Genomic DNA, 24,764 nt, shown 5'->3' on the forward strand with positions numbered 1-24,764 from the left:
AAGATTAAATACTAAAGGTCTTTAAAGTTCATCATGAATGTTTAACGGTTGGAGCTGATACCTCTGTGAAGTCTATTGTAGTAGACTGAAGTGTTGTCTGGCTGGCGCAGGCTGCAGTTAGTCATCATCACTCAGCGACACGTAGCAATGGGAGTCAGACATCAGGCAGGACCGAAGCGGGATCTGGCAGGCTCTGGTAACTTCAGGATATGTATCACGAGTTTAAAACAGGGAAAAAAAATAGAATAATATTAGCGTAGATGCCATTCAGTTTAAAGCAGAGTTATAGAATATAAGAAGTGTGGTCGGCGGACCTGACTAATGCGGCATAACTATGAGTTGAGGGATAAATTAGATGTATGCCTGGCTGAAGAGATAAGTCTTTAGTCTAGACTTAAACTAAGAGAGTGTGTCTGAGTCCTGAACAACGCTAGGAAGACTATTCCATAGTTTAGGAGCCAAATAAGAAAATCATCTACCTCCTTTTGTGGATTTTGATATTCTAGGTATTATTTAGATTTTGTGATCATAGGGAATATGATGTATTATAGCATCATAGAAGATATCTTAAATACTGTGGAGCTAGACAATTCAAAGCTTTGTTAGTAATTAACGGAATTGTAAAACGAATACGAAAATTATTCGTATTATTTTATGAGGTAACGTATGAGGTAACAGTACATCTATGGAGAGTCAAATTATATTTTATTGGCTTATTTTACAATGTTTTTTATCCAATAATTGGTACCTCTTTTTTGTCAGAATTGATTAGAAGGAAATTTCTAACCATCCAATCTCTGATATCATTGATTCACTCTGCTAACTTGGAGAATTGGGAAATTTAACTGGGATTCAAAGAACTATATAGTTGGGTATTGTTGGCATAACAGTGAAAACTAATTCCATGGTTTCTGATAATGTCTCCCAGGGAACGCATATAAGGAGAAAAGCAGAGGCCCTAAAACTGATCCCTGTGGCACTACATACTTATCTTTAGCTTAATCTTACAATTCCTCATTTAAACAAAGTGTTAGCCAACCATGCTAAAGCTGGTCCACAAATGCCAACATAATTCTCAAGCCTATCATAGAGAGTGTCATGATCTAAGGTATCGAAGGCAGCACTGAGATCAAAAATGACTAGAAGAGAGATGTAGCCGAGATCAGATGATTAGATCTAGTCATTTGTAACTCTCATAAGTGCTGTCTCTGTACAATGATGGGGCCTAAATCCTGACTGAAATTCTTCACCTATACCATTTATCTTTAAAAAATGAACATAGTTGGGAGGACACTACCTTTTCTAGTATTTTCGACATAAATTGGAGATTTGTCTATAATAAGCTAACCCTCCAGGATCAAACTGTGGTTTCTTGATAAGGGGTTTGATAACTGCCAGTTTAAAGTTTCTTGGGACATGCCCTAAAGATAGCGAGGAGTTAATAATATTAAAGGTGCACTCAGTAAGGTTTAGCTGGCTCTTACTCATCCCATCAGCTTGGCATTTTGTATCGTGCTGTTTATCCATGAACAGTGCCGTGAGAGCTGCAGGACATAGTGGTTTGTTTCATGACTTCCTCTTGTTTGGACATTTTACCCTTTCACTTTCACTCATTCTGTTTGAACTGTCTGTTGGATCACAATCCTGCTGAAATTTTTACTCTGGACTATACTGTTGACTCTGGCTTCATTATTGTCTGTAGAGTAACTATATTGTGTTTGTTGTTATATTGTTTTTTTTTTTGCTTGTTTTGTTTTCATGTACTTTTATGTCTGAGAATTGGCTGAAAGCGCTATATATAGTAAACTCATTATTATTAATGTTATTAGTAGTGGTAGTAACTCAGTCAGTTGCATGACACAGTGTCATGTGCTGTCAACATGGCAGCGCCCAAAAGGGGGAAACCCACTCCATGTAAAATTAAACAGCTTTTATTTCATTACTGAAATGAATGGAGTCTTCATTTCATGTAAGCGTACATCATTTTCAACATATTTCTATGTATATTTCTATAAAATGTTATTCAGGTCTTTATTTATAAAACCTTTTTAGTTAGCAAAAACTTAGTGCACATTTAAGAAGAAGTTCTGCGATTAAAGGAAACATCTCTTTTAGGAGCTTATTAGGTATCAGGTCTAGCATTCATGTTGTTGCTTTTGATGTTTTAATAAGTTTTGTTAGCTCTTCCTGACTTATGACAGTGAAGGACTGAAGTTGCTCGAAGGGAATAATATGAGACACTGTCTTCTGAGGTGCTGTGGGAGATGGTTGCATGATTCCAGTTTTGTTTTTAATAATTACAATTTTATCAGTAAAGAAATTCATAAAGTCTACTGTGTTGCGATGGAATATCTAGTTCAGTCAAAGCTTTATTCCTTGTCAATTTAGCCACAGTACTGAATAAACACCTAGGATTGTTGTGGTTATTATGAGTTTGACAGACCTGTCAGCTTTAGGGGCCTCACTGTAGCTAGAGACATTATCCTTCAATGCACTGCGAAACACCTCTAATTTTGTGCTGTTCCCCTTACGCTTATTTTTTGAGCTGCTCTCTTGAGAACACAAGTGTCATACCATGGTGCGGGGCTTTTCTCTTTAACTTCCTTTAATTGAATGAGGCAACACTCTCTAGAGTGCTAGAGAACATGAAATTCCACAGACTTAATTTTCTCTGCTCTGACATGCATGACTGATAAGTCACAGAGTTCAGATTCAAACCCAGGAACACAGTCGGTTGTGTCAAGGTTAAAACGCTCTTCTTTAGGTTCACCACAAACCCCAGAGCATTCAGATGTGTCTGTGTTGAGGATGGATCTGATTATGGAAATATACATCCTTCAGATCAACTGAAGTGAACCAATCTTCCCTCTTTACAGAATGAAGCAGGGATTTGTGTCAACATTATGAATTTGTATTTTCTCAGATAATTGTTTAGAAATTTGAGGTCCAAAATGGGGCGGATGCCTCCCCCTATCTTGGGAATGAGAAAATACTGGCTGAAGATCCCCTTATGTGATTCTTCTGTCAGTAATATTCAAATAGCGTTTTTGAGGAGAATAGAATCAATTTTTTCTCTCAGAATTTTGGCATTTTCCCTTTGAACATTGCAAATTGCAACTGTAGCAATAATAGGGAACACACAGGAATTTTCTTCTGTTTTTGGAGTTACAGTATTGATAGATTTTTGCTTGTAACAGTTTTTAAAGTGTGCTTGTGAATAACCACATTTTGGGGAAGTTAATTTTCTCTCATTGTAAAGATAAAAGCATCATCTGGATTCAGATAGGGGATTGCAGAAGAGCCCACAGGGTGATCAACACAGGGGATGTGTGTGTGTGATAGTGCTTTGTAACTCTTACTGACCAACACCGGGGGTATGTGCAGGGATTGATGCATAGTTTAGGTTCTCAGTATTACTATTCTGGGGGAATTTGCGGAGGTAAACCAAGATAACAAATGTAATATCTGATGAGCTCAGAAACAGAAGAAGAGTAAGATAAATTATACAGAGTCTACCCCGAAATTCCTCAACATCATAAATTAAAGACTCTGCCAAGATGGTGCCCTTAAAGTCTGAATCAACCTTGTGTAAGAAAGCCCATCTGTTTATTCTCAACCATCATTTGAACAAAGAAAATTTTCAGAATAACACATAACCTTCCTTCAGACCCCTCACTCATGTCATAAATCAGGAAATACCCCCACAATCAATGGTCATCACATGACATGGCCATCTTGACCATCTGCAAGAGACTCTCCCAAGAAAACCTTATGATTGCAATCTAAAGCATAGAATCCTAGACTAAGGCTTCTTTGTTTTTGGACCAGTTTGCTACACTTACAAAATGGACAAATAAGGGAACACGAGACATTTTCTCCGGAAGCATGACTGTCACATGCTAAGAAACTCTGTACAAGACAAGAGAGAGCTTGAAAAATGTCTTTGGAAGGATCCCTTTGGAAGCTCTATTTAGCCGGACAAAAACTAGTGTTATTCTATCATCTCCAAAGATACAAAACTAACTTTTCTTGGCTTTTTACAGTGCATATACAGGCATTATGAACTATAACACTATCAAAAGACTTTATTGCATCATCATTCTACACTGCACAATGCAGTCTATTTTTGATAGTAAAAATGTATCTTACACAAAAGATTGTAGCCTGATGTAACCTTTAAAATATGTGTAGTGATTTGTAATCGCTTTTATAATTGAGAAATTGGTGATTATGAATTTTAATCTTGTATTATCCAAGTTGAATAGTTTGTTAACTATTTTTCAGAGCAAATGTATCATGTCAGGTATGTGAAGGTTTGTTTTCCCATGAGGAGTGCAATGGGTGAATTCATTTTGTTGTTATAATTTGTTTTAAGATATTAATGTATGATTAAAACGTACTTTTTCAAAAGGGGATTTTCAGAGGCCTTTGCACAAAGGATTGTAAATCATCTTTGAAAAAGGAGGGAAAGAGGTGATCATGTGACATTGTAAAGAGACTTCTGATTGGCTCAAGACACCTTTGGGGTACGGCCAACCTCAACTCAGCAAAACCTCCCCTCCTAGGACGAACTCTCTCTCCTCTTTTTCTCTTCTCTCTTGGCTCTTGTTCTTCTCTTAGCCCTTCTTCGGCTGGCTTCACTTCAGCGCCCCTCTGCCCAGGTTCCACACAATGTAGAGTTCAGGAAAGCTTGGAACACAAAGTTCCGAAAAAGTTCTCTTCTCTGCGCTACAACTTACACATGTGACAGGAAGTCGTGAGTCTCCCTTGCGGGAGGCCTCGCTTCAAAGCCCCACCTGATCATTCCAGCACGAACCACCACAGATCATCTGTGCAGTCCTGGAAATGTGGGAGGGTCTGATGAGCTACCGGGGTGGTGGGGAGGAGGAAGTTCCCATCTAGCCTTTAGCATTTAACGGCAAGGAGAGCCGCTGGCCAATTAATGCCCAGTTTTGCCGCTGCCCATCGGCAAGCCTCATGCAGGGTTACATTTACTGCTGCCGATGGTTGTTCTTCTGGTTCAGTAGAGTTTTTCAGGTGAATCCACTTGAGATATGAAAGGATCCCTCCTCGATGCCCACACCATCGTCCTTGTCCGACAGCCCTCCCCTGAAGTAGTAATGGAAACACAAGTCATCCTCTGATAGGACTCTCGGAAAATGTTCGATCTCCATTTCGAGACTGACAGAGTCCCCTAGCTCATCTGATGTAATAAGCTGGTAAGACCAATTCTTAATCAGAGATGAGGTTTCAGTTGCTTCGGTGGACACAGTCATGTCATCTCCCTATAAAGGATCTCAACACACCTCTTTGACAAACAGTGATCTCCTGTTCAGCACTACTGGTTTGAGTTTGCTGCAATATATGCAAGAGTCTGACGTCAACAATGCTGCCGTGACATGCTTAATGCCCAGGCAATCTGGACACGTAACGTGCAGATCACTAGATGAAATAGAAAATCCACATGCTCTCGGGCAATGGTGAGACATCAGGTCTGTTTTAAAAAACTTCTTCGGGGAAGTCATATTCAACTGGTAAGTCGAATCTCTCTCTCTCTCTCTCTCTCTCTCTCTCTCTGTCTCTTTTAATTGCTTGGTAAAGCATTTACTTTTTTCAGTTTGACTTAGTTTACTTGGCTCGATGTCCTCAAAAGAGTGGTGACTCGCTCTCCAGACAGTTAAGTCTAGCCATCTTTATAAATACTAAGTGCACTGATAAAAAAGGGCTCGCTGCTTGGATGCTTAGAGTGAAGAGATATAGGAGGCCATTTTTGGGCTTGTACAATAGATTATATAGGCATTGGCCAATAGCCTTCAAGGCGTGATTGTATAAGGCTTTATAGATGACCACGCAAGAGGCATGCTCCATAGTTAGATGTGAGAATGAAAGAAAACATTAACTAATTAAAACGTGTTATCAATGCCTCATTGTAAGAGTAGAATTCACATGAGATCAGTAAAAGAAGGTGTTTTAACCACTTGATGATGATTTAAAGTAATATATATGCAGTAGATGATGTGTAATTTTTCATGTTTACATTTTGCATTTATGACATTAATGTGCTGATGCTATATGCGGCCATAACATGCACCGGTTACACTGTTATTGTAATTTATAATGTCACTGATACTTCTGCAAAGATGGATCTATAAAATAGTGTAAATGGGCATAATACAGACAAAAGAATGGAGATGTGTGAATGGCTTTCAGCTGCAGATGGCACATGAGTATAGCAGCATATCAAACAACACAGTGAATGGGCACATAAGAGTATCTGAGTAGATTCCTGTTGATTTGATTCCTTTTGTAGACTAATTAAACAAAAAATCTTGGGCAGTGTTCCTACGCAAACAATCATAGAGATGTCGGTGAGTTTGTACCAGCTCGCTAATAACTCTGCATGCCGGTGTGTTTATGCTGACTGATCATTGACTGAACAACGTAACCAGAATTAGCTGTTGGTCTGAAAGTGGGTGGAGCTCCAGGTCACTGCTCTTACAAAAATTGAGAGTTTTGGCAAACTTGCCGCAAATTCGCCACTCGTTATTTTCACATGCAAATGAGCTTTGTGGCAAACTCTTCATTGTCGCCAAAGGTTTGCTGCAGGTTCACCACTGCTGGTGAAGAGTTGCAAACTTCTGGAAAACATTTGCAGGTGAATCGTTCATTTGCATGTAAAAATAATGAGTGGGAAATTTGCAACAAGTTTGCAGCCAGTTTGCTGCAAGTTTGTCAGAAATAAAACAATTTAAGGGTACTAATTACGTAAACCAATGGCAGTAAGGTGTTTAGCAGCAGGTACACAGTTTTCCTGAAAGTTTGCGCTGGCGAGCTCTTACGAACCACAGAAACAAACTCAAAAATACCTTTGAGTTGGACAGATTTTGTTCAAAATGACGTCACACTCGTTTTTTCTTCGATTTTGTATGAAGTATACCAGGCTTTAAGTGGGTCTTATTAGAACAGGCATAATAACAATGACGGTGATCTGTAAAATATAAATTATGTCTAATCCTAATTTTTTCCATGATCCACTGATCCTGATGAAAATTTAAAGAAGCCCAAATCTCCAATAATCTTTTGGAAATAGCATTCTTTGTGCATTTTCAGCACAATTTGAGCAAAGCACCCATTGAACGCAGTTTGTTCGTGCTGTCGCCTAGCATTTGTTTGTAAACTGTAACTTCATCTACAGAATAAGCACATTTCAGTACTAAAATTGTATCTAGCATTATGCTTTTATATGTGGTGTTTGATTGGCCTTCAAGATTTAGTTTTCAATATCCCCACCATGTACATGGTAATGTAAGTCTAGAGGTTGACACATGAAGTGTAAAATTGATGTACTGTTCAACGTATGCAAAGATGTTTATTGCATCACTGGTGGTTAAATGGAAACAACAGTTTATGAACAATTCACAGTTTCTATTGTACAGCTACAAAATCTGTCTGGTCTCATGTTCTGAAACAACAACAAAACATTCCAAATGTTCCATATGTGACTGGGTGCCTTATTTGTATATGGCGTGAGACAGATGCAACCACAGCTGTGCTTTTCAGAGTGTTTCTGTGGAGATGTCATTGAGAGGATCAGTACAGCAGAAGCGTTTGTGATTACGTAAATGTGTCTCACAGATCCAGCCTCCACTTTCTACTTACGCTACATTTTATGGCCTTATTGTCGTGATCCTGTTGCCTAGGTAACAGATTTTTTGACAATAAGGATGTGTAGGTTGCCAGAGGCAAAGCCAGAATTTTGGTTTATACATTAACAGGCCTGTGTTTGCTTTATACATACATGCATTATATATACATTTATTGTTTTATTGAAATTTTAAATATTCACACCTCTAATCTCTCTCTCTCTCCCTTTTTCTTTTGCAGATGTAGTGCATTAAACTCGAATAGTGTTTGCAAAACCATATCTCCAAACCAGATCATATTGCATTTGTTTGTGCTGCTTTGAAGGGTATAGATGTAATGAATAATGGATTAAGTTCAGAATGAACAGAGATTGTGTGTGTGTGTGTGTGTTTGTGTGTGCTTGAACAATCTAAACTTGAGGCACAAATGTACCTTTTCCTCATGTTTATATTACATAATATTTTTTGGGTCATGAAGCTTTTGTTTTGTTTTTTGTTTTCCAGGAGTACAATAAATACAGAAAGGGTTGATGGAGGCGGAAGGAGGCATGATGCTCTTGCTGGATTTTTTTGCTTTGTCTGACTATGTGCTGTTGTACTTGTGTGTGTGTGTGTGTGTGTGTGTGTGTGTGTGTGTGTGTGTGTGTGTCTAATTGGTGTGGTCATAGCGACAGAATAGGCACTGGCAAACAGTGAGTCTAGACTGTGACCTAGAGAAAGTGAGAGATCTATTAGAACATGATCCAGCAAGTCCAAACATCATGAATATGCAACATGGGTATGTAACTAAAGGTTTGTTTTTATATTTGCACATGTATAAGATCAGCAGAAATATTTTCAGCAAGTTAGCCCTAGCCATAACACAACTACAACTTACAACTATGATTGTACGCTCAGTCCAGGCGTTCACCATATTATTAACATAAATTGAATTTTTTTTTCATCCAAAAGTTCCTGCAGCTATAGTCCAAAGCGACATAATGATTTATGCATAGTTGATGTTGGCCTGTCAAAAACAGTTCACACCAAAAACTAAACTGTGCTTATGCACAAAGATGAAAACAACAGTTATAAAGTAGTCGGATATACAGGCATACAGTAGTAGCATTGTAAACAGGCCTGGTTTTACAGGGGAACTTGAGGGTGCTAGGAACCCTCAAACTAACGTTAGAGCACCCTCAATCGAATACGTATGCCTAATAATACTGTATATTGGCAATGCAGATTTCCTTGAATCCTGGCAAGCACACACACACAATCCCTGCATAACTAATAAATGTGTATAATCTTGCAAATCACTGTGTCCTAATCTGCAGGCTCAGCATCCTGCTGTCATTTCTTCAACTTCCACATTTGATTGGTTAACACCTCCGCTCATGCATAGAGACTTCACTCTGGAATTACCTCCTCAATCCACTGCCTGCTGCTTTTGATTTCTGCTCTGGGATAAAACAGCCAATAACTGCAGGTCTAGGATCAGTTTCCCATAAAATTGTTTCCCATTAGTGAAACGTGAAAACTCTGGTTGCAGATAACATCTTCGGACATTGCTTACTCATGCACAGAGAAAAAATATATAAATGACCAGACATTAAAAAAAAATCTCTTCTTAAATAAAGGCAGTGTAATTAGTGGATTAAATATTATGTTGTTTTGGTAGCATTAAACATGATTTCATCATCTGCACTTTAAATAGAGCACCCCCAATATTTTCAGAAGCACCCTCAGCGATTTTGATCTAGAACCTGGCTTGGTTTTAAAGTAGCCTATTCAGAGTATTTTGCCTTTACAAAGTATTTTATGGAACCAGTTTAAATATTCTGTCCATCATAACTTTACTGTGCTAACAAACTCTAGACTGCTGTCAAACACAAATCTACAAATCCCTACAAAATGATGTTCCATCACAATCCTAGTAAAAATATTCAGTCAGTGAACCGGAAAAATAGTGCATACCAAACAGGGTTGCAAATATGAGAAATATCCATGATTGTTAGTCATTACAGTAAATTAATTAATAAAATACAACATGCATTCCCTATCTTTCACTCACTCGAAGTTGTGTCGATGTAGTGACACTAGGGGTCACTCTTGGGAGCCCAAGACACCTCTGGTCTTTGATAAAAGGCCAATGAAAATTGGCGAGTGTATTTGCATGCCACTCCCCTGGACATATGGGTATAAAAGGAGCTGGTATGCAACCACTCATTCAGATATTCTCTTCAGAGCCGAACAGTCATGCTCACTGAGCTGAATTCCCACGACTGTTCATTCACCTCTGCTGGATCTGACGGCGCATTTCAGTGGCTTCTCCCCCCTCTGCACTGGTGCACTGCAGAGAATGCCCCTGGGCTCTCTTAAAGAGTATATTTCTCTAAAAGAACGGCACACATGGAACGTCTTTTAAAAGACGAGTCTTTCTTTTTCGATTGTGTGTTATTCCTGGTTGCGCTCATTATCAATCGCCTTCTGACGGTCACAATCACTGTCTTTCGTGTCTGGGCACTGCTCACGCGGAGACAGCGTTCGTGAATGGTCATGTTCTCATTGCGAGGACATGTCCATGGCAACGTTGCGGTCGCGGCTCGCCTTCGTAAGAAAGCAAGCCACCCCAGAGGCTCCCCGCCTCGGTCCTTTTACCCACGGGTATGAGGCCAGCGCGGCTAGCACTGGGGGCAATTTGGGGACCCCAATGGGACCGCCTCCACTGGGTATCCCCACGCAGACCTCCCATTCCACAGCACGCTCATCTGCCCCGATTGGGCTTCCAGACGAGTCCGCTGGCTCGTCTCACGGCGAGTTCAACCTCTTATTCGGAGCCCGTGAAAGTGATGAGCTCTCGAGCGCAGCATCGGAGAGCGGGCTCGTCCAGTGGGAAGCCTCAGCTGGGCTCCTCCCTTCGGGGACCATTGCCCAGTCACAGGCTGACACGGAGATGATGACATGCTTTCCTGGGCAGCCGCGAGGGTCGGCTAGAGTGGAACCCTCTGCTCTTCCCTGAACCCTCGCAGCTCGGTGATTGGTTCCTGGGCTCGCAGCGGCGCTCAAAGCCACGCCCCGCCCCCGTTCCTTTCTTCCCGGAAGTACATGAAGAGCTGACAAGGTTGCGGGAGGCACTTTTTACTGCCCGGTCCCAATCTTTTCAGCTTCCCTGCCCTCACTACCCTCGATGGTGGGGCGGCCAAGGGCTATTCGGCAATCCCCCGGTGGATAAAGGCACTGCCGTTCACCAGGAGTTGAGGAACTGCTGCCATCTGCCAGGAAGCAGAGGAGACGTTGCCTCTGCCAGGGGACAGAAGACCTGCTGCCATCCGCCGGGAGGCGGAGGAACCACTGCTGGCTGCCAGGAGGCGGGATCCAGTGCCATTGCATGGCGTCGCAGAGGATCGCTGGACAGCTGGCTGAGGACCGAATTGCGGCGTGGTAATGAACCAGAGTTTTTTTCTTTTCTCTCCCTCCTTCTCTCTGTCTCTCCCATCCCCTCATCCTACCAGGTAGCCGGCGATGGAATGGCTGAAGGGGCAACTCCTCCACTCCAGGAAGGGATGGGGTGGAGTAAGTCAGACCGGAGGTTTCCCTGGCCTGAATCGGGCGGTGGGGGTATGTGATGAGGAGGAGGGCGTGGCCAGGCCAAGAGGATGCACGCCCAGCACTGAATTCCCCAGTCAGTGGGAGAGAGATAAAAGGAGGAGCCGGGGATGCCACAGAGAGAGAGAGAGTGACGCAAGAAGCAGTGTGTGTGCATCATAGTTTACATTGAAAGTCTTCATCAGTGTTTTTTTTATTTTTTTATTCTCCCAATTTGGAATGCCCAGTTCTCAATGTGCTTCCAAGTCCTCGTGGTCGCATAGTGATTCGCCTCAGTCCGGGTGGTGGAGGACGAATCTCAGTTGCCTCCGTGTCTGAGACCATCAACCCGCGCATCTTATAACGTGGCTTGTTGAGCGTGTTGCCACGGAGACATAGCGTGTGTGGAGGCTTCACGCAATCCACCGCGGCAACCACGCTCAACTCACCACGCGCCCCACCGAGAACGAACCACATTATAGCGACCATGAGGAGTTTACCCCATGTGACTCTACCCTCCCTAGCAACCGGGCCAATTTGGTTGCTTAGGAGACCTGGCTGGAGTCACTCAGCACACCCTGGGATTCGAACTAGCGAGCTAGTGAACTCCAGGGGTGGTAGCCAGCGTATTTTACCACATAAAAGCTACACAGGCCCCCTCTTCGTCAGTGTTTTATTAAAATTCTTGTGATTGTTAATCCCGTTCCTGCTTCCTCCTTTCCCTACCAAACAAGAGGCATGTCTGTCACTGTGGTATGGGGGGACGTGGTCATGAATCTGTCTGTGGGAGAGGGAAAGCGGTAAGGCTCGTCACCTGGGCTGTAATTATTCTAACACTTGTCTCTCATTATAGTGATGGCGGAGGGAGACCTGATAAGGCACACCAGAGCGTCAGAGTGGGAGAGAGAGTGGCAAGGAATGTTTGAAAGACAGAGACTGCACCTTATAGTTCCCTAAGCCCTATTTGAGTTGGCCACCGAGAGCTGTTTTTTTTTTTGTTTGTTTAATCTGATTGTGTGGAAGAAATAGTCACTCACCTCAACTGTTCAACTTTACAGTGGTGCCAAAAACCTAGCTTTGGAGGAGAACGTCGTTATGGAGTCCATACCGCTGGGCGAAGTCTTCAAGACCCTCGTCAGCGTCCAGCAAAATCAACACCAAGTCCTCATGGAGGTACGCCTGGAGCAGGAACAGCATTTCCAAGTCCGGCTCCAGGCACAAGCGGAGGACCGGCAGGTGCTCCAGAGCCTGATCGCCAGAGAGGGGGCTGGCGCTGTGACCCCCCCCCCGGAGCCCACCCCACCCTGATGAAAACCTTCTTAGATTTATTCGGCAGAGGTATGGAAGTGGCCTCTTGACCAGGCGCAGCTTGCGGCACAACAACTTTCCGCATCCTTGACTACCAACAACGGGTGGGTCATTGTCCCGAGGAGGGTCGGCAGCTTTTTAGATCGCTGAGCTTCGGGATGCAAGGCTGCCCATTCGCTTTTGCCCAACAGCTCCAGGATGCCTGCCGGAAATGGTTGCTGGTGGGGGGAATCTGCAGCGCCGTGGAGGTTGTCGATCTGGTGGTACTGGAGCAGTTCGTCTCTCAACTTCCTCGAGGAATGTCCGAGTGAGTCCAGTGCCACCGCCCGGCATCGCTGGAAGAGGCCATCCAGCTGGCAGTGGACTACATGTTGGCATTTCCAGGAGGCAGCAATACAATGTTTTTCTTCTTCTCCCTCTCCCCTCTCTGCTCTCTCTCCACCCCCTGTGTGTCATTCTTCCCCCCGTCCCTCCCAGTCCCACCCAGTTCTGGCTCCCTGGAACCCCATCCCCGGTCCAGGGGACACCTCCCCTTGTCTGCCCCTCCTACTCCCCCATCTTCCTCCACTATTATTGTATATTTTCATTTAATCATTCAGTCTATTTTGATGATTGCATTAACATTTATGCAATATGCAATGATCTAAAAATGACAATGTGTAATCAATGTACTATGAAAAACTGCATTTTGAATGTTATTAAATATGTTAGATATTTAATCATTCATTTATTGATTTAATTATCATTTACTCAGTTTAATAATCAAAGTGCAAATCAATGAAAAAATGCAGCTTGGCTAGGGAGAATTACAGTCTCTCTCTCTCTGTGTCTCTTTGTAAGGCCCTTTCTGTGAATGAATTTTAATAGAACAGAATCCGACAATGCATGATTTGATGCAGACAATTTATGGAATTGGGAGTGTTGGGATGAATCAGATGTATGCGTCGAGAGGAAGTCTTAAGGATAAAAAACACCACCTGTGGCATCACACACATACTTCTCACAGGGATGTGTTGTGTGTGACCAATAAACTGAAATAATGGAAATAATTTAATATACTAATCAAATTAATGCAAAAAGTAATGATTGTTAGTTAATATAAAATATGTAACCATATGAAGTAATTACAGTATGTTTTATGCATATAAAATAAAATATATATGCTTTTGCCACCGCTGAAGTAAGCCAGGATGTCCTGTTAGAAGGAGTGATGACGTAAATAATCAAGGCATACGATTATATTGGATGATATTATTGGATGATATTATTGGATGATATCATGGGTTAATTTTTGGATGAAGAGACCATCCTCAAAGAGAAAAGAAACTGTATAAAAAAGGCATGTTCTAAAATGTAACTTGAGATGCTTCATGAATCATCTCGGCTTTGTTATTTTTATAATAAAATCTATTTTTGGAATCAGAACTTTGCGGCTCTAAGAAATCTTTGACTCGACTGTGCTTTGATGGCTGTTTTGGAGAATCTGCCATGACATAATTACTTGGTGTTGGACAAGTTGGATTGGAACAGGAGTGGAATACAGGCTGCTGCATCAGGCTGGCACGAGGTGAGCTACACAAACTGGTGGCCACGTGAGGTAAGCAACTTTGCTTTTAGTATAAATTGTTTGTGTAGTTCACCACAGGTCTGCCCGTAGTGGTAAGAGCATTCTTAAAAAAGCTTCTCCAAATTAAATAACAGACAGATTTCCAAAAGAATTTACTTGCATGCAAAAAAAAAAAAAATGTGTTTTACTGTTAAGTGGGCCTTGATGGATAACAGTAAAATGTCAGATAAAATAATGTGTACAAAATCCTACGGATACCGCTGTATTGCGTAGTGATAAGAGGTCTTCATGGGTAGGTAGGAAAAAAAAGTCCTATGGATACCGCTCTGCTATATTAGCAAGAGGGCTGCACGGGTAGGCAAGAAAAAGTCCTACGGATACCGCTGTATTGCTTAGCGATAAATGGTCTGCACGGGTAGGCAGGAAAAAGTCCTACGGATACTGCTGTATTGCATAGCGATAAGAGGTCTGCACGGGTAGGCATTGAATGGAGTAAATGTTGTCTAACAAAGAAAGTTTGTCTTTTATATGTTGAATGGATGTTGGGAATGAAAGCCTGTCTCTTGTGAAAATTTGGAAAGATATTTTCTTTGTAAACACTGAGAAAACAAAACAAAAAAGTTCCAAGATATTGGCTTTGTAAGTTGTTTGGACATTTTCCTGACTGTAGGATCTGTGATCCAGATAGAGATACTCAAACTTTGCTGCATAACTAATAAGGTATATATTACGTATATAAGAAAATCTATATAGGCCTATTCTCGACCTTCCATCAATATATGAGGTTGAAGAAATCCGACCATTAGACGCAAAGAGGGCATTTAAAAAAAAAACAAAAAAAAAAAAAAATATATATATATATATATATATATATATATATATATATATATATATATATATATTTTTTTTTTTTTTTTTTTAATGATAGTGGAGAATACGGATGGGTAAATGTAACACAGTATAAACTGACAACAGGAAAAAGATTAAAAACAGTGAGACAACACAGCTGTATCCCAGAAACTAAATGTGCAGGAAAGCAAAAAGTTACAGAACATACAGTTATTATAACATTAATATATCCTTGGAAACTTATATAATTGGAGTCAGATCAAATAAACGGGGATCATAAAACGAATGATATAGTTATTTAATTGGAACGAAATAACTTAAACTCAATGCGCACGATAAGACAGAATGCGCATGAGACCTTCAGCCACTCCATTGCATGGTGACATTCACAAGAATCCGGTGGCTACCATTGACGATTCAGGGGAAAAAGGCATAGGGTCGAGGCTGCGGTTAACTCCCGCCTCACCCATCCACTAATTCTGGGATTGGCCTTGCCTGGTTTTAAAAATGTATTGAGGGTAATGTGTGTGGATGGGTCCTGCAAAGTAGTGTCGCAGTGTGTGACATGTGACACTATGGCTGGAGAGGCAGTGCTAGGGCCGTCGACAGCGGCCCCGCATCATGATGAGGCAGACGAGGGAATTCTTGTACTCAGGGGCTTCCCTGAGGGGGATTACCCTCTGAAGCAGTCGTGTGATGAGTCCCTCAATCACGCCTTCGACCAGGTGAAAGTAATTGATGGTCAACAGCTCCAGCCTAATGTTACGCTCACATACCCATACTTTTCTATTATTAAAGAGTGGTTGTATCAAGTGATGCAGGACACTCAGACCAAAGAGAATACAACTCAGCTATTAATACCAAAGAGCCGTTGGGAAACACTCTTCCAGGTGGCTCACTACAACCAAATGGCTGGTCACTTAGGTCATGAAAAAACTTTAAACCGTATAATGGCCTGTTTTTTTGCAGCGAATGCCAGTTGGTGAACCCACCGGCCATCCCAAAAGCACCATTGCACCCTCTGCCGTTGATTGAGGTCCCCTTTGAGAGAATTGGCATGGACCTCGTCGGGCCATTAGAATGGACTGCACGCGGCCATCGCTTTGTATTAGTTCTGGTGGATTATGCAACGTGATATCCAGAAGCAGTGCCTCTACGCAACATCTCAGCACTTAGTGTTGCGTAGGCACTCTTCAAAATTATCTCCCCAGTGGGGATTCCAAAGGAAATCCTCACTGATCAAGGCACAACATTCATGTCATGTACACTACATGAACTGTACAAATCATTATGCATTAAATCGATTCGCACCAGCGTTTATCACCCACAAACTGATGGCTTGGTCAAACGATTTAATAAGACCTTGAAAAACATGATTCGTAAGTTCGTACAAAAAGACGCTAAAAATTGGGATAAGTGGCTCAAACCCCTGCCCCTGCTGTTTGCAATACGAGAGGTCCCGCAAGCCTCCACAGGGTTTTTCCCATTTGAGCTACTGCATGGGCGTCGGCTGCATGGCATGCTCAATGTCATACGGGAAGCATGGGAGGAAGGACCTTCGAATAGCAAAAACATCTTGGTTACTGATGTAACCTCTGTTCCCTGATGGAGGGAACGAGATGTTGTGTCGATGTAGTGACACTAGGGGTTCACTCTTGAGAGCCCCAATCACTTTTGCTTTATTCAGAAAAGGCCAATGAAAATTGGCGAGTGGAATTTGCATGCCACTCTCCGCCCCGGACATACGGGTAAAAAAGGAGATGGCATGCACCACTCATTCTGAGTTGTGCTGAGGAGCTGAGAGTCCTGGCCATGTCAGCGGTCGGTTCAGTGCTGCGGCAGGAGGGACACAACATTTCGTTCCCTCCATCAGGGAACAGAGGTTACATCAGTAACCAAGACGTTCCCTGTCTGTCACTCACTTGACTTTGTGTCGATATAGTGACACTAGGGGTTCCTATACAAAATGCCGCAGTCGCTGAACCATGTCACGAGGTATGGAGGAGCAGACACAGGCAGGCTGCTGCATGCCTCACAGCGAGCGCTCGACCACGTCGTGACCTTCCAGCGAGCTAGGTAAGGCATCTCCCTGGTCCCGATAAGGGTGGGAGAGGCACTTACCTAAAAAATGCACAAATTGCTATTTAGCTATGGGCTAATATTATTTTCCCCATCCATGCAGCCTAGGTGATGTCAGCCAAAAAGCAAAGTAGTTTCAGGGTGGAGCAAGATATTTTTCTTTGGAATGTACTGATGAATTGTACACAGTAAGACCAGGACCATGTATTTAGAAAGTAAATATGGTCCATTTGATTTCATGTTGACTTTTAATACTACAGTCGTATATTAAATTTCAGACTCTACTGAAATCAAAGACCTGAAAAATATGAGTTAGTATAAAGTTCAGCTTGAAGACTGACCCTGTACCTTCCAGTGAATAACAATAATCATGGTAGAAGATGCTTTGTTATTTGGATTGGATGATGGTGATGATACAGCCAATGGATCCCAGTAAGGTTCCTAAATTATTCATCCCTCCCTGGCCGGGTGAATGATTCATGGTGAAGAGAGACCCCTCCTCCCCCTACTCAACAGAGTACACTCAGCAGAGGGGGAGATATAATTGCAGCTTCCTGTCCAGCAGTGCTGATTAATTAAAGACCTCCTGTACCTGGGAAATCCTCTCTTCCTGTTAGAGAGTCTTGTAAGGAACCTGTAAATTTTCTCTCTAGAAGAAGAGGTCCACCTAAGATGAAAAGCCAAGGCTGATGGTACTGCCTTGTTAGAGGTGGAAATGCACTTGGGCCCAAAGGACTTTTCTTGAGTACTATTTGGTGTAAAGGGATGGGTCAGGATGTTTGACTAGTCCAGGGTTTTTTGCAGTTACACACACACAAACACACACACACACACACACACACACACACACACACACACACACACACACACACACACACACACGTATATGTGTACAGTATAATTATTAATATTTATTTATTTGTTTTTATGATGTTGACTAGTTTATCTAGATTTTTATATTCTTTTTTAGCTTTAATATGTTTCATGCCATTGCTTTAAAATGGATGAATTTAGAAGCTGACTATGCAACTAGATGATTAAGAAAATATGTAGATTTGCACATTCTTTTGAAATAGTGCTCAATTGCAAGTGGTTTCAATTGGAGTTAAAGGTTAGTTAACCCTAAAACGAAAATGATGTCATCATTTACTCACCCTGTCATTCCCAACCCCTGAATTTTTCTTCTGTGTAAAACAAGATGAGACATTTTGGAGAAATGCTATTATTTAATTTTTCATACAATGAAAGTATATGGCAACTGAGGCTATTAGTCCCTAACAATCTGCCTAACATCTCCTTTTGTATTCCACAGAAGAAAGACGGATATGAGGGTGAGTTAATGATGACAGAATTTTCTTTTTTTGTCATCATTAAATATCATCTCTTTAATATTTGGCACCTACCGTTGTTCTTCTAAAAACAGTGTCTTTCAGCTGTAGAACACTACAGCTAAGGACAAAGAGAAGTATAGTGAAATGTAAAGTGTTATATAACAAAAGTGTTATTGGTTAAATGAGTAATCAGATAAGAGGATCATCAAAATGATGGGAGAATGCTGAAGCACTCTTTCACTCCTCTCCTATTATCAACACTCCATCCATCACCCCTCCACCCAAAGCACTCTTGTTTCCTCAAGCATGGAGGACCTCATAAGCATCAGCAGTCACCGTGCTATTGGATGTGTGGTGATGTTCCCATGGTGATTTGTTGTGGAGATGTATGTGGTGGTCTTTCATCACTGTCATCTTCACAGGTTATAAGAGACCTGAACTCTAGAGCTCGTGCCATAGGCACTTCATGAAACAGAAATCAACTTAATTGAACAAAAGGGACGTTCTTCAGAAAACAGGCTATTTTCAGTTACCTGGCTACAGCAGAAACATCTGTTTCATTCAAGGGCGTAGATTTGGTTTGAACATTGCTTGTTCTTGCTTGTTTTGATTATTGGAGGGGTTACCCCCCCCCCCCCAAAATTGACGCCCCTGGTTTCATTTCATAAATATGTTAAATAAAGCACTAAATTGAGCTGGAATTCTGCAATGGAATATGTAGGTCACAGGGTCATTGAAAAAGTACCAACATGTTGTTAAAAGACAGTCCTTCTAAGTTACCATGTATTAAAGTGTGTTATTTCTTTTCCACTAGTGCCACCAAACAGAATTGCAAAAATAAATGTATACTGCACAACATCGCAATGGCATGGGGAGTTCCAATAATGCGCAATTCGTGTCACAGTCCCAGCAGTTATCCTTGCATACTGGCAACTCTTATAAGGTGCCGGTATGCTATCCTTTTTGCAAAACAATCAGGCAAAGAGGGAGTACTGCTATGGATTTCTTTCCACTTTTAGCACTGCCATATGGACTAAACACACAGCCTGAACCTGTGGATGATGAGGCAAAGATAAATGTTACTGGACAAGCTGCACTCCACTGATCTAAACATCTGTAGTAATACAAATTCTAAAATCATTCTAAACTGTAAGGCTGTACTGCACAGTTTGTAGTATGATTTTGTTGTTTGTTTTTTTACCTTTTGCTTTCACGGCATCTTTCTCTACATATTTGCACCTCTACAGGTGTGGTGGTGTTGAAAGCTCTTATTTGTAGATGATTAGGTGTGTTTTATGCACATTACTAACTGTGGGCACGTGCTCCTTTATTTCGAATAATCTGGATTCATTAACATTAGAACAAGTGTAAGAACAAATCCATGTGCGTACACAGCTGTTTTTTTTTTGTTTGTTTTTTTTTCTTCAGAAAATTTGTGTAATAACTTTTTCTGCACACATAGTTTTGCAAAGTCCACACTATTATTAGTGAATGAGACCCATTGTTTCCAAACAGCTTTCAGCTTTTTTAAAAAATCTGACAACGCAAGAAAACGCCTCGGTTACTGTCGTAACCTCTGTTCCCTGATGGAGGGAACGAGACATTGTGTCAATGTAGTGACACTAGGGGTCGATCTTGAGAGCCCTAGACACCTTCAGATCTTTGAGAAAAGGCCAGTGAGAATTGGCGAGTAGAATTTCCATGCCACTCCCCCCGACATACGGGTATAAAAGGGAGGCTGGAATGCGGATTCATTCAGGTTTTTGCAATGAGGAGCTGAGACAAGGTCCCGGCCATTACAGCGGTGTAGTTCAGCCTGTGGCAAGAGGGACACAACGTCTCGTTCCCTCCATCAGGGAACGGAGGTTACGACAGTAACCAAGACATTCCCCTTCTGTCACTCACTCGATGTTGTGTCGATGTAGTGATACTAGGGGTCCCTATACGTAACGCCACAATGGCTGAACTGTGTTATGTGAACTGCCGATGCAGGTGTAGGCAAGCTACTGTGAGTGTAGGAACAGATGCACTTGGACTGCACGTAGTCTCCCCAGACGCCCCAAAACATCATGTAATTCCCAACAACCCTGAGGGGGGGAAGGAGACGTATCAAGTATGGGAGCATGCCGCACCAGCCGCGGCCTTTTCTCTCTAAATTTTTCTCTCCACAGAAAATTAGATTCGGCTGGGACCTTTAAATGCTCATAAAATGCACCGGGGGAAGGCATTCTTTTCCGTTCCTATTCTTTCAGGGGGAAAAGACCCTGCGGAGGCCACACCCTGCCCTGAAGGGGAGGGTAAAAAAGTGGCGACTACGTCATATGGGCCTAAGGCCGCACATGGAAGAGGCACGGCGGAAGGTCCTGCCCTTCGTAGGAGAGGAGCTCTACAAACACAGCGACTGGGGCAGAGAGGGCTCTGTCAAGGGAGATGCGGGTCTCTCGAAAAAGGGAGACCGTACCATGGAAGATACATCACAGGAGGTTACTGGGGTAACCGAGACCTGTGGAGCACTTACCCCAGTACAGGGCATGTTAGCACACATACTGGGTCCGACTACGAATTCCTCTGCTGAATTCCTGAGCCAGAGGGCTAGGAGGAAGGACATCCAGGGTTCACAGTTCGTGAACACGCATAGGAGAGAAGAGCGCACGGCTTCGCCTCATGGAGGGGAAAGGCGCTATACACAAGCGGTACACCTGGCCAGCTGTCGTAAGTTTCGTAACAAAACTTACCTGTTCGTACCTGAAAGAACACGGGACAAAACCGGCTCAACCCGGAGATTGTAAAATCTCACGAAGGTATTTGGTGTTGCCCAGCCCGCTGCTCTACAGATGTCTGCTAGAGAGGTGCCACTGACCAGTGTCCACGAGGATGCCACACTCCTTGTGGAGCGTGCCCGAACCTGCAAGGGGGCAGGCACGGACTGGGTCTGGTAGGCCAAAGTGATGGCATCCACGATCCTGTGGGCAAGCCTCTGTTTGGAGACAGCGTTCCCTTTCCGCTGTCCGCCGAAGCAGACAAAGAGCTGCTCAGAGCATCTAAAGCTCTGTGTGCGATCCAAGTAGATGCGCAAAGCACGCACCGGACACAGCAACGATAAGGCTGGGTCTACCTCCTCCGGGGGCAGCGTTTGCAGGCTCACCACCTGATCCCTAAAAGGGGTCATGGGAACCTTGGGCACATAGCTCGGTCGTGGTCTCAGGATCATGTGAGAGTCTTCCGGACCAAACTCTAGGCACTCTTCACTGACAGAGAATACTTGCAAGTTCCCAACCCTCTTGATGGAAGTGAGCGTGGTCAGGAGGCTGGTCTTCAATGAGACGGCCTTTAACGTGACTGACTCTAGGGGCTCAAACGGGGCTCTCCATAGGCCTAAAAGGATCACGGAGTGGTCCCACGAGGGAAAGAGGTGCGGCCTAGGAGGATTCAACCTCCTGGAGCCTCTCAGGAACCTGATGATCAGGTTGTGCTTACCGAGAGACTTACTTGCAACAGCGTCGTGTTGTGCTGCTATAGCAGCTACGTAGACCTTGAGAGTGGAGGGGGACAGCCGCCCGTCCAACTTCTCTTGCAAGAAGGAAAGCACTGACCCAACTGCGCACCTCTGTGGGTCTTCGCTACGGGAAGAACACCACTTAGCGAAGATACGCTATTTCAGGGAATACAGCTGCCTTGTAGAAGGAGCTCAGGCCTGAATGATCATGTTAAGCACTGCAGGCAGTAGACCAGTTAGGTCTTCCACGTTCCATCCAGGGACCAGACATGGAGATTCCAGAGGTCTGGGCGTGGGTACCAGAGGGTGCCCTGTCCCTGAGAAAGAAGGTCCTTCGAGGGGAGGCTCCCGTCAGGGCATACCAGAGCGGGCAGTGGGAGGATTCCCGGGAGGAGAATAGGTCTACCTGTGCCTTGCCGAATCGACTCCAAATCAGCTGGACCACCTGGGGGTGGAGTCTCCACTCTCCCCTGAGTGTCACCTGCCACGACAGAGCATCTGCTGTGGCGTTGAGGTTGCCAGGGATATGAGTGGTCTGCAGCGACCTGAGTCGCCGCTGACTTCAGAGGAGGAGGTGACGGGTGAGTTGCGACATGCGACAAGAGCGTAAACCACCTTGCCGGTTTATATAAGCCACTGTCATCGTGTTGTCCATCCGGACCAACATGTGCTTGCCCTGGATCAACGGCAATAGACTCCGCAGGGCAAGCTGTACTGCCAGCAACTCAAGGCAGTTGATGTCCTGGGTCGTTACTTGTTGGTTGCTTACTAGCCCAAGTCAAAAGAGCCCACATCTAAGTCGGAGCTTACACCCTGATCTCTAGATGTGGCTTGGGCCCTTCCTTCAATTTTAATTTGTTTCTTGTTATATCATCTTCCAGGCAGAATTTGTAATTATGATTACTTAGAAAGTAATAACCAGCCTGAACTCATGAAAATTACATGACCGTGGCAACTTTTTTGCAAAAATAAAATTACATGCTTCATTACACATTTTCCTGCAGTTTCCTGTGTCAGCTTACGTTAGGGTTGACACCTGTCCTGTAAAATACAGGATCGTCCCGTATTTAAAGATTAAATTAATCAAATCAATACAGGACGCAATATGTCCCATATTTAAGCTTGTCATATAGCGTCACGGTGAAATCGTTCCAGATCACTAATTTAACATTGATTTAAGTTATAAATTTTGCCTATGGTGGGTAAAGGACCGTCTGAAAAGTACACACATTGTGCTAAAATGTGCTAATACTGTGGAGGGTGTGGTAAGGGACCGTCTGAATAGTCCACACATTGTTCTAAAACTGTGGATTTTTTTCTAAATAAATGTTCAATTAGATGTACAAAATTACAAATATCGAACAATGTATGAATACAATCACTGAGTAATAAAGACAAGAAGTACAGGTGAAGAAAATAAATAAATAAATGCATAAATAAAAATTATATAAAAAAATACTTTTAAATCAACCAAAATTTATACATAAATAAGATAAAGAAGATAATATATGTCTTTTTTTCCTTGCTTTTTTTTTTTTTTATAAGTCATGGGTCAGGAAAGTTCTCATTTTAGAATCAGAATTAGAATCAGAATGAGCTTTATTGCCAAGTATGCTTACAAATACAAGGAATTTGTCTTGGTGACAGAAGCTTCCAGTGCACAAACAATACAACAACAAGACAGAGATAATAAAAATATAGAATAAGAAATAAAATGCATACAGAAAATATAAGTATAAAAACAAGTTTTCAGCTAACGACCCTTCGTAAGTGTGGAGAGGCCTTAAAGACATTACTAACTTCACCATTCCCCAACACTGTAGGGAATCAACAACTGGCTGACGACCTGAATGTGTTTTACTGTAGATTTGAAAAGCTCAGTCTCACACCCCACACCTGCTCTGACATTCACTTAACACAAACATCAACACCTCCTGCAACCACCCTACTCCCCCCTTCTGCTACTCAACCTGCACTTAAGATCTGTGAAGAGGATGTGTGCTGGGTATTCTGGAAATAAAAGACAAGGAAAGCACAGGGCCCAGACGGTGCTTCACACACTTGTCTAAAATCCTGTGCTGACCAGCTGGCCCCCATATTCACACAGATCTTCAACAGATCACTGGAGCAGTGTGAAGTTCCCGGCTGCATCAAACGCTCCACCATCATCCCTGTCCCAATGAAACCCAAAATCACAGGACTTAATGACTACAGACTCATTGCTCTGACGTCTGTGGTCATGAAGTAATTGGAGAGACTGGTGTTGGCCCACCTAAAGGATATCACTGGACCCTTTTTGGGTCCCCTTCAATTTGCTTATCAAGCAAACAGGTCTGTGGATGATGCAGTCAAAATGGTATTGCATCATATCCTGCAACATCTGGACAGACCAGGGACATATGCAAAGATCCTTTTTGTGGACTTCAGTTCAGCTTTCAACACCATCATCCCAGCTATACTCCAGACTAAATTAACCCAGCTCTCGGTTCCCACCTCTGTCTGTCAGTGGATCCCCAGTTTTCTGACAGACAGGCAGCAGCTAGTGATCTTCACTTCCAGCACCTGTACTATCAGCACTGGTGCCCCCCAGGGATGTGTGCTCTCCTCTCTCCTCTTTTCCCAGTACACAAATGACTGCACCACCAAGGACCCCTCTGTCAAGCTCCTGAAGTTTGCAGACAACACTAATTTCATCAGCCTCATCCAGGATGATAATGAGTCTGCATACAGAAGAGAGGTTGAACAGCTGGCTGTTTGGAGCAGTCAATACAACCTGGAGCTGAACATGCTCAAAACAGTGGATATAATTGTGCACTTCAGGAGGAAAACCCCAACATGGACCCCGCACACCATTCTGAACAGCTCTGTGGTAACAGTGGAGTCATTCAGGTTCCTGAGCTCTACCATCTCACAGGACCTTAAGT

This window comes from Myxocyprinus asiaticus, chromosome 35 (assembly GCF_019703515.2).
Source record: "Myxocyprinus asiaticus isolate MX2 ecotype Aquarium Trade chromosome 35, UBuf_Myxa_2, whole genome shotgun sequence".
Taxonomy (NCBI): Eukaryota; Metazoa; Chordata; class Actinopteri; order Cypriniformes; family Catostomidae; genus Myxocyprinus; species Myxocyprinus asiaticus.